Source organism: Solanum lycopersicum, chromosome 7 (genome assembly GCF_036512215.1).
Source record: "Solanum lycopersicum chromosome 7, SLM_r2.1".
Lineage (NCBI taxonomy): Eukaryota > Viridiplantae > Streptophyta > Magnoliopsida > Solanales > Solanaceae > Solanum > Solanum lycopersicum.
In genome coordinates this window covers 20,144,966-20,161,950 of record NC_090806.1, presented here as the reverse complement: position 1 = coordinate 20,161,950, position 16,985 = coordinate 20,144,966, and positions in this window count along the sequence as shown.

Genomic DNA, 16,985 nt, shown 5'->3' with positions numbered 1-16,985 from the left:
ATAATCCACGTGTTTTACCTAGAAAACTGACATACCCTTTTGTAACATTCCAAACTCCACTAGCTAACCCGAGCCTACCCAGGTCCTTACCCCCAAACCAGCAAGACTAATGTCTACTTATACCTTTTAGAGGTCCACTTATACTATTTATAAAGTCTCTAAATAAATAAGGCTCTGGTTTTACAATTCTTGAACCATGACCTAGCTTTTTTGTTCAATCGGAGCTGGATCACTATGAAGAGATGGAGAAGGAGTGAAGCATGAGACAAGAAAATGTGAACAAGAAATGAATATCCTAAAGGAGGCCATTTCTGAAGCAGTTAAAAGTGTTCCATCTTCAAGGAAAATCACAGGACTTGAGTATGAGGACCTTTGCATGCACCTTGACTTGGAAATACCCAAAGGTGTTAAAATTCCAAAATTTAAAGCCTTCGACGGCATTGGCAACCCATGTCTCACCTACGAGCTTATTGTGACAAACTCGTAGGTACTGGGAAAAATGATGCATGAATTAAAAGGTTGTTTAGTCAAAGTCTTAGTGGGGAGGTGTTAGAATGCTTCACATCTCAAGAATTCCGTCAGTGGTCTACATGGGGGGCTCTTGCCAAAGAATTTTTGGAAATATTTTAGTTTAACGTCAAAGCTGTCCATGAAAAATACTACTTGGAAAAAATCAAGCAAAATACCATAGAGGACTATCGTGAATATGTGTGCTACTGGAGAAAAGAAGCTGCAAAGGTACAACCTGTAATGGCTAAAACCAAAATAACCTTTGCTTTTATTCGAGCTCAAGAGCCTGACTATTATGAAAGGATGTTGCCCGTGATGGGACAGAGGTTTTCGGAGCTAATCAGATTGGGAAAAGCCATAGAGGATGACCTAAAATATAGAAAGGGTACAAGTCTCACTGCTTTGCAGTATGCCAATGAATTCTCACCAACTATGGACAAATAATTTGCTAGGAAAAAGAAAGAGGATGACTTTGCTGTATCATTTAGCCCGATGGCAAGGCCACAAAGATATTTTGGGTCTAGTTCTGCAATTGAAAACTCCAACCGATTCTCCACCGCAAACTATTACCAACCACCTCCGCAAACTCCAAGCTCAATTTACTATGCACAATAAAACTACCAACCATCCCCATGTATATACCAAAATCAACCACCAACTTACCAATAAACTCTACAAAAACACTAAGTCAATGCACTAGCCTACAAAAATCTCAGTCAAAACAACCAAATGCCAACAACCTACCATGTCCTAACCTCAAAAGAAAGTCTTCAAGAGTTTCATTCCTTTGGCAGAAACGCGTTTGAGCATCTAAGAGCGGCTGGATTGATCCAACCAGTAGACGCAAGGACAATTAATCCCAGAACAAAGTTCTTTCGAGCGTATCAATGATAAGCTTACCATTCTGAATGGGCAGGACATGATACATAAGGATATATCAATATGAAACTTAAGATTCAAGACATGATTGATAATAATGCCCTTGCCCCCAATGTGAACCTTAAACCATTGCTGAATCATGGGGGAGCGACCATCAACACGATTGAAAGAGATAAAGATTGGTTCACTAATGGGACTATTAGTGAAGCAAATTTCGACTCATTTATGCCAACAGTGGCCTCATTGACTATAAGGGACAATCCAAAGTTTGTTGTAATATTTGCACCTCATCAGGTATTCGCTTTGGCAAAGGAAAGAATCAACGAGAAACCCAAAGAAAAGTTTGTTGTCAAGGAGGCTACAACTCAAGGTTTTACATGTTTTGGAGATGCTATGTTCCGAATAGTTAGCTCAAGAAACACGAATAAAAGAGAACCAAAAAAGGCCGATCATAAAAGGTGAGGCTGAAGAGTTTTGGCGATGAATGAAACCTAAGGTGTATTCTATTGTCAAGCATTTGGAGAAAACTCTCGGTAAAATTTCTGTTTGGGCTTTATTAATGAGTTCCAAGTAGCATCAAAAAGCATTGTTTAAGGTACTAGATGAAGCATATGTACCGACAGGAATAGGTGTTGAGAATCTAACTACTATGGTTAGTCATGTCTTTGGGAGTCACCAAATCTCTTTCCAAGAAAAGGAGTTACCAATCGAGGGAGTGATGCACAATCGTGCCTTGTATATCACCATCAAATGCAGGGACAAGTTTGTAGATCGAGTATTGGTTGATAATGGTTTAAGAATCAATATTTACCCGTTATCAACCCTTACTTAACAAAAAAATTATGTTGGAAAATCCGTCAAAGTTGTATGAATGTAAGAGCGTTTGATGTTTCGCAAAGAGAGACCATGGGAAAGGTAGACTTGTGTATCCAAATGGGGCTTGCAATTTTTTTTACTGAGTTCCAAGTGATGGGTATATATAAAAGCTACAATATGTTGCTAGGAAAACCATGGATCCATGTGGTCGGAGCAGTTCCATCCACATTGCATCAAATCTTGAAGTTCATCTGGGAGGATCATGAAAATGTCATTCATGGTGAAGGGAGTAATCGTAGTTACCCTTGCTTCTCTGTTCCAGTTATTGAAGATTCCTCTCAAGGTACTGACTTTCACATGGGACGATAATGAACACTGCTTTTGAAGATACAATACCGCAAGTACCAATGTCACCGGTGTATAAAATGCTTGCCATAACAATGCTAAGAAGCGATTTTGAACTTGGACGTGGGTTAGGCAAGAATTTGGATGGCATATTTGAACCTCTTCCTATCCCACTTCAAAATTTCTGCTTTGGTGTCGATTATTACCCTAACAGAGGAAGAACTATTTGAAGCGGAAACAAGGAAGAAGCATGACTGTGATATACCAAAGCCTATTACAGAATTATACCAATCATTTGTTGCTAAAACTATAGAGCATGAGGTTAATGATCTATTGAAATGGATGGGAAGGTTGTTTGATGAAGAAGATTTGCTGTGATATCGATGGAGTGCACCACAACACCCACCGTCTGAGATGCTGACCTAAAGAGATGCTACGAAATTGGAGGGCCACTCCACTTATGATTAATCGAAATGCTAGGTAGACAAATATAAGATTTGAAGTTTTACTTTTGAAAATAAGTGTTGTTCAGACGAGTCGGAAACCACCATTTACGTAATTCTATTTTTCATCGTAATGTTTAAAAAGGAAATGACTCACGTTGACATGTCATGAACAAAGTTTGTATCCTTTGTTAAAATTCCAATAAAGGCCACGCTATTTTAAATTGATTATCTTATCTTTATGAATTGCTCTCCAAATTTTCCATTTAACAAGGTTGATTGATTGTGCTTTTCAGTAAAAACAAATCTAAACCTGCTGATGTCATGACATGTTGCAAACACGGCAAACCAAGTAAGGTCAATGAATATGAATGTGAAAAATATGATGAGAAAAGTATAATGCCCGAACACCTTACCAAGGACATAAGACAACTTAAATATGATTAAAATCCAAACCAAGATAAGACATAAACAATAAACTTGGGAGATGATGATTCAGTTAGAGAAACCCGAGTCAGTGTCCATTTGAAAGTGATTAACTACTGACAATACATTGATGTGTTTGCATGGCCTTCAAGTTGAAACTCATTTTCCTCATGAAGTGGAATATAAAGGGAAATTCGCTCTTAACTGGCAAGGATTGTTTGTCGTCCACAAAGTACTATCAAAAGGAGCTTTTGTTCTAGCAAAGATGGACGGTCAGGTTTGGCAAAAAGTTATCAATTTAGATGCCATTAAAAGATACTACATTTGAAGGATGATACTTCATTCCTTTAGTTCATTGTAATTACACTTTTCTTGTAAACATTGTCGCATTATGTTTCGAAACATTCCCCTTGTATTTGAACTACGTTCAACTTGAATTCTCGAGAGTAAGATATGTAGGCGGCTATGTCAGCCTCAGTCGTGTCCTTATCAAATTTTACATTTTTGTTTATCCTTGAGGAACTACGTTTGACCTAATTCCTACCTAAACCGAATGTGTAGGCGCCATGACGGTTTGGTCATATTCCCAATAACATTTTCATTTTCTTTTATAATGAAACTGGGACAGAATTTTCAAGAGGATCTCAAAAATTGTACAAGAAGAGTCATTTCCTACAAAAAAGGGTCAAGGATCATATTGAAATATGCGGCTGGACAAAATTTTGAGAAAAAATCAAAATTTTTATACGATATCATGACTTCCGTGATTACAATCAGATTTGTTTTTGAAACATCTAATTAGGATAGATTTTTTTGGGAAGGCCTAAAAAATTCCATCACGGGTACTCAGAACGTCAAAGTCAACTTCAAGTACCTCAACGTGATATATCTTAAGGAGTTCCAAAGTTGCCAGCAAGTTGTCCTCATGTCAAAAATCTGAGACAAATGATGTTTTGTACGTGTTGTGCATGTCGTGATAGTTAATTTGCAGAGATTTTCTTTAAAACTATTCTTCAAAAAATTCATACGTAGAAAATGTTTTACTTTAAATATGATCTTGTTTTTGGTCTACGACAATCCATAGGATCAACCAAACTACCAAAGATAACGAGACAAGGAGCAAGACGACTTGAAGAAATCAACACAGATTAGTGTTCCGAAACTAACATTTTTTTTCCAGATTGCAGGGTATAATAAGATCATCAAAGACAATATATCTATCAAACAACTATTTTATGAGAACCTATCCACAAATATTTGATAGTGAATTTAACATCACTTTTTGGACCAGGGAGTACCTATCATCATATCAAAATGATGAAGGACGACATTTAAAGTCAAATTCTTTGCATATTCAAATGCGAAGAGTGCCCCTGCATATGTAAATTTGCCGAGAGGGCCATCATATTTAAAATCCAAGAGGTCCTTTCATATTTAAAAATCCAAGAGGCCCATTCATATTCAAATGCCGAAAGGGCCACTACATATTTAAATTTGCCGAGAGGTCCTTCATATTTAGATGTGCGGTATATAGTCCAATTGGTCCACCACAACACACAAACATGTCCCTTAAAGAAGGTTGGATTTTTGGTATTTCCTTCAACCGTAAAATATTTGGAGCCTATAAGTGAAGATCTATTGAAGGAATGGTTTGCTTATTGTAGAGAAACATAAGATGTTGGGAAAAGAGATAGATTGGAATTTATCATCACTATTTCATCTAGGTCCTCGAACAAATCAATGTGAGCAAGAATTTTAAAAAATAATTTATTAACGAAATATTATGAATCAACTGTCAAATGCTTTTACTAATATTTTAAGAATTACTAGATTGTATATTTTAGCTGCTACTCCAGTTTGAGTTGATACCCCGATGGAAAAAATCATTAAGGCAAATTAGTCTAAACCCATATGAAGCATGGTAAACCAATCAATTTCAAGGATAAAAATCCTTGAAAGTGAAAAGGAACAAATCATCAAAGTGATCATGATACGAAGGAAAATTCTCAAGAAGAAATCCAAATCATAACGAATGAAGAAATTTTCTGTAAATAATGAGAAGAAACAAATTTCAATGAATTATGTCTCGGCGAGAAAGAGGTGGAGTCAAAATAATATTGTGATTGGCAACAACTTTTGCCTATAATGTTGTTGAAATAATATAATAAGATGAAAATTTTGAGCCAAAATCTATCAACAAATGTAGGCAAAGAAATGATTGGCCCAAAGGACGCAATTCAAACAATTTACTTCACTAGAAAAATATGAAGTTTTCAGACAAATAATTCAAAAACACCGAAATGTATCAATATAGTGGGGGTACAAATGAGTTTTTGTGCGCAGAAAACAAAAAAGGTGAAGTCGTGAAATCTATAGCCCAATTTATTGCTCAATATTTTTCTCTACATTGACACGTATTATCCTAAGTTTAAAATGCAATCACCTGCAGGTATCTAATAAATTTGGCAGTTCGTGAAAAGCTTCTCCTAATTGACATTGTCACATCTAGTCTGGCAAGTACTGTAAGTTTTATTTCTTACTTATAGCCCAAGCTTACTTATGACCCAAGTTTATTTGTTATCCAAGTAATACCATAAATAATATTTAATGAATAATATATCTTGTCCATACATTGGTTATTTGGTGGACTTACTAGGTTAAGTCTTAACCTCTATAAATTGATTCTCTCTCCATCTATTAGGGTTATCACATATTTTCCACATTAATTCCATCACTGAGGTTGTGGCAATGTAAGGCTAGGGCAATGAGCTAGAGACCCATTTACAACTAACTCATCCACTTCTCTCTGTTATGATGTCTTTCTTATTAGGTATGTACCTCGAACGATCCCCATGTAAGATTATTGTGTTCAATATCCTGATTACATGGATTAAAGAATTTAATCTTGCATGTTGCATTAGTTCCTGGGTTTTTTTGAATGGATAATCTTAATAAATTATATAACCTCATTAGCATGGTAATGTAATATAGAGTAGTCACTGTCATCACCCCTAAATAAACAAATAATTATGTTTTGTTTTAAGATTGCACAAATTCCAAAAAACGTAATCTTTTCATAATGTTATAATTATATTTTAATTTCTCCAATAAATTAAAGTGATCGTTATGTTAAGCAATAAATAATGTATACACTTAGTGCAAAATAATTCATTAGTCACCAAAGTGACCAAAATAGAAAAAGTAACAACTATATGTATCATATTTATGATCACTTTGTAACGACCTGTTTAGTCGTTTTGAGCAACGGATTTTATGTCTGGAAAAACTGGCTGAGACGACGGATCCCACGACGTACAGTCATGGGCATGATGGACCGTCGAGGGGGTCTTGTTCCAAAACACTTAGATTTCTGAAATTTTGGTACTGAAATCGACTCTCTGAACTTCATGACAGAATGGCAGGACGGACCGTCACAGATCCTTTAGTAAAACTTAGTCTCTGAACTTTGTGACGGAAGCAGCAGGACGGACTGTCAGAGGCACGACGGGCCGTCACAGACTGCGTAATCCAGGCTGGGTCAGATTTCTGTTAAATGTTTTAAGGGGCGTTTTGGACTATTCCTGCTATAATTATAAATCTAGTGGGTTAATGTTAATAATTTAACTACTGGAGGGTTAAAGGAGATAACCTTGAATTAATTAATGGGTTAATTCATCATCTTTTATACTTAATTATATGCTAATTAGGGTAAAAGAAAGAGGGTTGAATAAGAAAAATAGAAAGAACAGAGAGAGGGAGAAGAACGATCGAGAGATAGGAGAAACGAAGAGGATAACAAAGCTTTGGAGAATTTGCTTACTTGATCACTAATCTTCGGTGGAGGTAGGTTATGGTTTTTATGCTATTTCATAGTAAACTCTTAATAGCGAATGGTATGTATTGGGTAGTATTGTAAAACCCTTCTACATGCTTAATTGTGTGCTTGCATGATGTGATTATATAATTGTTATAAAATGAGCATGATGAGGCTGTTGAATCTTAAATCATAAAACCTCTTTGTTAATGATGATGCTTTGGTATAAAAGAAGGATTGATGAACTAAAAGAATGAGGTTAATGGATCGGATGTCATTAACCGACACGTAGTATTAGGGGATCGGGTGTCACGAACCGGCACGTAGTATTAGGGGATCGGGTGTCACGAACCGACACATAGTATTAGGGATCGGGTGTCACGAACCGACACGTAGTATTAGGGGATCGGGTGTCACGAACCGACAAGTAGTATTAGGGGATCATAGTGTCACGTTCCGACACAAGAGGAATAAAGAGAATGAATCTTGAATTATCTTAATATACTCAAAATTTAATGAACCTATTTCCCAAATGAGTATGGTATGGAGGCTTGTGTCCTCATGGGTGCGCTTGGCGTTATTATCAATGATTCTTGTACTTGTTGTTGCTACCTGTTGAGTATTGTAGTTGATTTTATGATATTATCTGATATATATATATATTGCTTTCAATTTTGAGTTGGCCGATGATATCTACTCAGTACTCGTGTTTTGTACTGACCCCTACTTGTATGCTTTCTTTTTTTTCATTGTGGAGTGCAGCAAACGTACCGTCGTCTTCAACCCAACCGCAACTCTAGCCAGTCTTCATCACACCAGATTTCAGGGTGAGCTAAAGCTTCTAGCTTGGACTGGATCTTCTTCTTCATGTCTTGATGCCTTGAAGTTCTAGTATAGACTAGCTAATATTTATGTTTAGTTTCTTCGATACTCTTAGCGTTAGTAATTTGAGGATAGATGTTCTTGTTATGATGACTTCCAGATTTTGGGGATATTGATTGATAAATTTTAGAAGTTGTTAATTGATTTCGTTATTGAGTTTTAAGTCTTCCGCATTACTTTCTTGTTATTATAGTTGAAATGTTGGGGTTTGAATTGGTTGGTTCGCTCACATAGGAGGATAAGTGTGGGTGCCACTCACGACACATTTTGGGTCGTGACAAACTTGGTATCGGAGCATTAGGTTCGTCGGTAAGTCTTGTGATTCCTATTCTTTACTTCAATTATGGTTAATTGTGATAAAGTCATGAGGTTGTATTTGAGTATGCCTTGTATTAGAATTTTATAGGATTGCTATGACTTTGAATTGTAATGTCTTAACTATGGTTTGTGATGTATTGTCTAAGATGTAAATGTTATAAGGATGGTGAATAATTTACCAATGTGCCTTATATAGATATTAAAATGTTAATGTTCTAATGTCACCTACATAAATTGTAATGAAAGGACAATACTCTTGCAATTCTTATTGAGCTATGATGATGCTGATTATACAAGGGTTAGACCCTATGACCTACAATGAGCTATGATGATTAATAAATACATTTCAATAAGGTACTCTAGCTTAGCACCCAATGAACTAGAGTGAGGAGTGTCCTTCCATAGGGAAGGTAGGATCACTAGTGTACTCTTTAGATTGGAGACTATAATGCATGTAGCATAAAGAGGGTCCTAACTATATCTCCTAGTTCTTGAACTATGTTGCCCAATAGGAATACTACCTAGTGCATCCACGTAGTTTCTATGTTCATGTTTTGGAACTACCTTGGAAAGTAGTCCGCCTTCTTTTGGTGTAGGGTTGCATGACACCGGATTCCACATATAGCTTATGTCGTCTATGTCGGTGATTTCAAGATGTTTTCAAAAGGTAAAACGAATTAACGGAATAAAGTCTAACTATGATAACCAATGGGGTTTAGATTAGCCTAGGTAGGGGTATGGGACTTTACCTACACATTGCACTAGTTAGCCTTGCGGGAATTTTTAGGAGGATGTTCTCATGTATGAATATGTTCATAATGGTACATGATATGCATATGATGAACTTGCACATTGTTGATATTACATGTTGATTGGTGTCACTTATGAATATGTATTAGTATATATGTTAAAGTTTGATGATATATACTCTTACATGTCATGATATGTGAAGTGGGATACTGGTCATGATTCTTGTAGAATTTCTTGATTGAGTAAGGTTATGGGGCTTTGCTTGGTCATTGAACTTGTTGAGTTTATAGGGGTTGTGGGTAATTTTCTTGCTTTGGTTATTATTATAATGAACTCTTACTCATGCTTGTGGTTAATTATGACTTGATAATATAATTACTTGACTATGTTTTCAATTACGTGATATGCATGTTGACTTGACTAGATTTGAGGTTGTTGATTTGGTGATGTACATGCCTATGACTTAATGAATGTCTTATTCATTTGGTATAATCTTGTTAAATATGCATAAAGGTTTTCAATTTAAATTGCATACATAATGAAATCTCCTCTTGTAGGTGTACTAATTCCTTTTTTTCATTTTCCCTAACATTTTAGGTTTCGGAAGTTGAAGGGCTCTTGGAGACGACTTTGAAGAAGACTTGGAATTCTTGATCATCCAAGTTGGGTAGGTCCTCACTTTCCGGGGCAATGTTACAATCAAGCCTATGATGTTTATTTAGATTTTAAGACTTATGTCATTTTCTTTTCATTTGGATATTAAACATTGTATGACCTATATGCGGTCTTATTGTATTGATGTATGGGCTAGGCCAATTTGATATAATCTTATTAGATGGTTATGAGATGTGTGACTTTTTGAGACTATGTTATGTTCTACATATTTATGTGCAATAAAATTAGAAGACTAAATAATCTTCCTATAGGAAGGATCTATGTAAAATCAATATATACCTATTTCGTGTATGTAGAGGTCTACGTAAACCTCAATGTAAAAGTACTAAAATGTTTTAAATTTCCGCTAATTTTGACCTATGAATGTAGATGTAAGCTAAGAGGTTAGTCTTAGTCCTCAAAGAGGACGACGACAACTGTTACGTCTATGGGGAATTCCTGGATGTAACAAACATGGTATTAGAGCATGAGGATAAATATCATTGAGTTAGTGTCTCTCTCAACCACGTCTATTTAGGTTCATGTTCATAATTTTGAAGCGTGCCACACTGATGAATAGAAATCTATGTGATGCTGAGGAAACTTACTTTCTTGGAAGTCCAATATCGTGCCTCTATAGTTTAGATCTATGTGCGTTTTCATATAATCCTCTTGTTGTGAGTATAGGCAATGAATACTCTATGGAATGCGGCATGAATACTAGAGGAAGATATTGCCAATGTGGGAGGTCCTCCATATGGTGATCAACTCCCTCATCTTGATGAAGACATGAATTATTACCAAGCTTTGGTTAGTGCTCCTCCTTTGACGGATGGTGACATAAGGGATGCTTTTTTACACATGGACCTAGCCATTACTACCCAAGCCCAAGCCGCCACTACTAAATCTCAAGCCATGACGGCCCAAGCTAATCGGCAGGTTGTACCCCGACCAAACAACCAAGTTTCTACCATGACCTTTCATCTAAGAAATTTCACTATGATAAATCCCCCTACTTTCTATGGGTCCAAGGTTGAAGAAGACCCCCAAGAGTTAATTAATGAAAACTACAAGATCCTGTATGCTATGGGACTGTCTACTAGTGAGAAGGCTGAGTTATCCACTTACAAACTCAAAGATGTGGCCCTAACATGGTATGTCCAATGGAGGGAAAATAGGCCATTAAGGGGTGGACCGGTGACTTGGGAGGTGTTGAAGAAGGCTTTTATTGATAGGTTCTTTCCCAGGGAGAAGATGGAAGCCAATGTGGTGGAGTTCATCAACCTTCATCAAGGAGGTATGAGTATTCTTGAATACTCTTTGAAATTCTCTAAATTGTCAAAATATGCTCCTTCTTTGGTTCTGACCCTAGAGTAGAAATGATTTGTTTTGTGACGGGGGTATCGTATAACCTGCAAGAAGAGTGTCATTTCGATATGATACATGACAATCTGAACGTTTCTCGTCTCTTGGTTCATGCTCAAGAAGTGGAAAATTAAAAGGATAAGAGAAAGAGTAGAAATGCCAAGAGGGCAAGATCTTTTGATAGTGGTTCTTCAAATGGTAGGCTTGAGATTCAAGACAAGCCTAGGTTTAAGAAAAAGGTTTCTAATCAAGTTCCTTCCGAGTTTCCTAATGCTAGGGATGATAGGGTGTTTAACCTAAGCCTAAAAATGGAAGGGATACTATTTCACCAACCATGAAGTTAACTTGTGGAAAGTGTGGCAAGAGGAACTATGTTGATTGTATTAAGAGAATAGATAATTGATTGCGAAATGAGAGACACTATTAAAAAAGAATTTCACACAAAACTAACTTAAATTGTAGAGGATGAAACAGAATCCTGTCCTTATAGGACAAAAGTGATACATGAATTTATAATCAGTTTGATATTATAATTCACACAATCAATTTTTTAAGGATTTGATTGGAACGTCACACTCATAAAGCATATCAAGATCCTTCATTCAAGGAAAGTCTATCTATTTGATATACATAAATAAAATCTACGAGACAACAAGTAAATTCACGATGCAATCAAATCACTTCAACATGTTAAAGCACTAGGTCCATATGGTCCTTATCCTTTTTTTTCAAAAAGAACATAATAGGATCCTTTCTAGTCTCTTTCTATAAAAAAAAGACATTCAAAGATAGATGCATTTCAATGGAGATAAACATAATCCACATTTGTATAATCCCCAATTGTGCCAATGTAACAACTTTGAAAAACAATTGTCACATTACACTTTGAAATACCTCTGATAAAATAAGCAGAAAAAATATCTTGAATGGCTTTCCATCATGTTAAGAGATAATAGATGTTACCCTTTTGTTTAGGAATCTGTTATTAGTCTCTTATATTTCCGCCATATGATGATATACATATTATTCATATTTACTCTGTAGGAATTCAATAATTTCGCTTAAACTAGGTTTCTGTTAATATTATACTTTATCCGGTTTGTATAGGCCCTATTTCAAGAAAAGGTTGTACGAGAGTAGAAGTATCTTTCTCTACTATATCTCAAACCATTATATGGTATCCATAGATTTTATTTCTCCTCAAATAGTTCTAATACCCTTATTACCCACCCATGACCAATGGAATCCTCAGTTACCAATTCTAATGCAACTAAAATTACCACCATTGTTCATTTAAACTTGATTACCCAACGCTTCCAATTAAACTTGCTTGCAGCCATAAATTCTCACTGTGGAAGACCTAGGTTTTAATTCTCATTATAGCGCACAATATTTATGGTCATCTCTATGGTACTATCCCTACTCTTCTCGAGACCGCCACCAGCAACAACCTGGAAATTTAAAACCCCGATTATGTAAATTGGTTTCGTAAGGACCAGCTAATCCAAACACAATTTTAATATCACTAGATCCCAATCTTTCTACTATTGTAGTTATTTCAATTATATAAATAGTAGTCTAGGATTGCCTCCATACGTATTTTGTCAATAAGTCAAAAACTCGCGTATTCATCTTGCAAGATTGCCTCGTTCGTCTCACAAAAGAGAGTCAACCTGACTATCTAAACCAAGTTCGGTCTCTCTGTGATGAGCATGCGTCTGCTGGATCTCCCGTTATCAATGCGGAACTTATTGTCAAGATTCTCATTGGTGTTGGACCAGAATCTCGCAAAATCTCTGCAGCAATTCGAGAACGTTACACCCGAATTTCATATGTTGAACTGTTTGAAAATCTTAGCGATCACGAGCTTTTCCAACTAAAGCAATGATCCACATCAATCATCTCTAATTTTTTTTATTATTTTTGAAGTCAATTGACTAACAAATTTACTTCGACAGATTCACATATCATTGTCTGGTTCAACATCTATTTTCTATGACAATGTTATCACCACCTATATTTGTGCTAATCCTGTTTTTCACAGTAGGATGAAGCATATAGACATTAACTTCAATTTTGTTCATGAGCAAGTTTAATATAAGGAACTTGAGGTTCATCACCTTCACTCTGTTGATCAAGTTGTTGGTGTCCTCATCAAACCTCTTCCCCGCAAACCTTTTCAGCGCCATTGTCACATGTTGGGTCTTGTTTCAGTCACCCCTAACTTGTGGGGGCATATTATGAGATAATAGATGCTACCTTTTTTTTAGGAGTCTATTATTAGATTGATGTATTTTATCCATATGATGATAGATGTAGTTAGTAATCTTTACTATTTAGGAGTGTATAGTATCCTGTAAACTAGGTTTCTATTAATGTTGTACTTTATCAGGTTTGTAAACCTTTATACTCCATGCCTGAGAGTCTTGTTCTTCGGCATAGCTTGTTGGTTCAGTGGTAACCAAATTAAACCGCTGATAGACAGCTTTTAAGATTTGAGTTCCCTCACTAGTGCATCATCCACTAGTTAATCTTCTGGAAGTTGAGGCTGCTCTTTTGAAAATAAATAAGAATAAGAGGTATTCTAATTATTTCAAACCCAACCGTCTAATTCGTTAAACTTCAAATATCAGCTAGTAATTAGTTTTTCTAATTTTAAATTGAAATCTTGTATCATTTGGATGAACTATAGCCCATAAATATCCCTTTATGAGACTTGTTGTCCAGTTCATTCCTATTTGTTTCTTGAACTCGTTCATAACATCCACACCCAAATATTCTGATAAAGCTAATCATGGTTTATTCCCACACCAACCTTTATATGGAGTCATGTCCTGCAAGGTCTAAGTAAGCAATTTGTTCAGCAAATTTATAGTTGTATTGACTGCCTCCATCAAAAATTTATATGGGATCTTTCTAATTACGAGCAAAAGACATATGTCCATCTCCATTACTCTCATGTTCATCCTTTTAGACACACCAATTTTTTGTGCACTATATGGCAGTGCTAATTTGCGTTCAATACATGTTCTATTAGAAAATCCACAAATTGAGAAGAAGTATATTCTCCTTGTTGGGAATGTAGCCAGAATTGTTGGGAAATAGAGGGAAAAAGAGGAACTTGAAGAGTCCTCTTTGCTTTAGTGAAAAAGGCATTTGTCCCTCATAGGTGGTGGAAAGAAAAATAGGAGTGTTTAAATAAAGAAACGCCCCTATTAATTGTTAAAATGGTTAGGAAGAGGGACCCCCCTTGTGCCGCGTGGTTGTCGCTCACTCGACTCGACTTCAGCTTTGGAAAATGATCAATCGGGAGATTATTTTTTGGACAAAGTTTGTTTTAATTATTTATTTATTATTTATTTAATTTAATTTAATTAAATGGCTAAACCGGTTTCAATTAATTAGTTGATAACAAAAATGTTTTCAATTATTTAGTAGAGGTTAACCGAAACGTTTCACTCTTTTAGTTGAATAACCCGACCCGACTCGATCCGTGCGACCTGTTTTATTTAATTTTTTTCTCAATTTGATTTGAATTTTCAACCGTTTAGAAATGTTTTTTCTAGAAACGTTGCAACTTTCACGAACAACCATGACTGTTTGAAAGGTTACAAACTTTCATTATTGGTTGTGTGGATTATGAAAAAGTTGCAACCTTTCAGAATATGTTCCTCTTGCCTATAAATACCATTCATTACTCATAATATTTCCTTAAGAATATTTCTAATTTCTTCTTCTTCTTTTGCACAAAAATTCTTCGTGTACTTTACTGTTGTTGAGTGGTTCATTGACACCAGAGTTTTTAGTATCTACACGGTGGTGATTGAGATCATTTTATCCTGGTAGGACATATTCCAAATAAACTTCAAATACCAGAAAGGAATAATTTCCTTAAGGGGACAATGTGAATTCAGTGGACTTGATCTTTTTCTTGTTCAAATTTTTGTTTTCCGGATTCTGGTACGTTACACATTTTAGTATTTTTTAATTAATTTTTATTCATCTTTCTTAATGATTCAGTCAACTTTGGTTACTTCGTACCTCTACAAAGTTTTGTCTTAATCAATAATTTTTGTTTTCAAACACATGTTAATTACAATCTAAAGGAAATTATTTATTTTATATAATTTGTGTTTTGATGGATACAAAAACCTTCGTGATTCTATACTCCTTGAAGTCTACAATTATAAGTTTTTAATTACTAAGATAGTATTGATTTTTATTTTTCAGAAATGACAAACAACGGTGTTACAGTGGTTGTTGCTGCACCAACCCGGACTTTTGTACTACAAGCAAAGAAACCGAGTAAATTCACTGGTGTGATTTCATAGGATAGAAGCAACGGGTATTTTTCAGGCTTACTACTCTTGGTTTGCAGAAATTTATTAAGTGAAGAAACTCCAGTGCCTACTGCTTATATGCCAAACACAGAAAAATACATGATTATTGAAGCATGCAAACAGGAAGACTTCTTATGTAAAGGCTACATTTTGACTGCTTTAGAGGATGACTTATATAATGTCTATAGTGCAATAACAACTTCAAAATTGTTGTTGAATGTATTTGAGAAAAAATATAAGATAGAAGATGCATGCTTGAAAAAGTTCGTAGTCGCAAAGTTTTAAACAATAAAATGCTAGATAGTAAAACTGTTGGATCACAAGTTCAGGAACTTCAACTTATTGTCGGTGATCTGATTGAAGAAGATATGGTTATAAATGATGCTTTTCAAGTGGTTGCAATGATGAAGAAGTTTCTTCCTTCGTGGAATGACTTTCAGAATTATCTAAAGTACAAACATAATGAAGTGAAGCTTGAAGATACTCTGATCCCTCTCAAGAATGAGGAAGATAAAAAAACACACTGAAAAGAACTCTCTTAAGAGTTCAATAACCATTGGAGTTAATATTTTTGAAGAAGCTCATACCAAAGACAAAAAAAAGAAAGAAATCCAACGGGCAGAAGTTAGAACAACCCAAGAATAAGTTCAAAGGAAACTGTTACAATTGTGGTATGGCTGGTCATTGGTCTTCTGATTGTCGTGCTCCAGGAAAGGGCAAAGACAAAGGCAAAAGAAAAAGTCAAGAAAACATCGTGGAAGAGATGGAAGATGCAGATGATTTAATGCAATGATATCGGAGTGTAACTTAGTTGTTAATGCCAAGGAGTGGTTTCTCGATTCAGGTGTCACTCGACATATTTGCTCTGCAAAAGAAGCCTTCGCAATATACACCCTTGCTGAGTACGATAAAGATTTATTCATGGGAAACACATCAACAACAAGGATTGCAGGAACGGGGAAAGTATAGTTGACAATGACACCTGACAAGGTGTTACCTCTGAATAGTGTTTTTTATGTCCCTACTATTAGGAAGAATTTAGTTTCTAGTTCACTACTCGTTAAGAACGGGTTTAAGTGTGTCCTGGTTAGTTATAAAGATGCAATAAGTAAGAATGAGATATTCATAGGAAAGGGCTACCTCAATGAGGGCCTTTTCAAACAGAATGTAATGGTTATTGACAGTACTAATAAGAATTCTTCTTCTGTTTAATTTTTGGAGTCAAAGGATTTATGGCATGCCCGTTTACGACATGTTAATTATGAAGCCTTGCCAAAATTGGTTAGTTTAGAAGTATTGCCTGATCTTAAATGCGACAAATTGAAATGCAAAATTTGTATGGAAAATAAGTTTGTTAAACATCCTTATAAGTCTATTGAAAGAAATTCAAAACCTTTAGATTTAATTCACACATATATATGTGATATGAAGTCAACACCATCT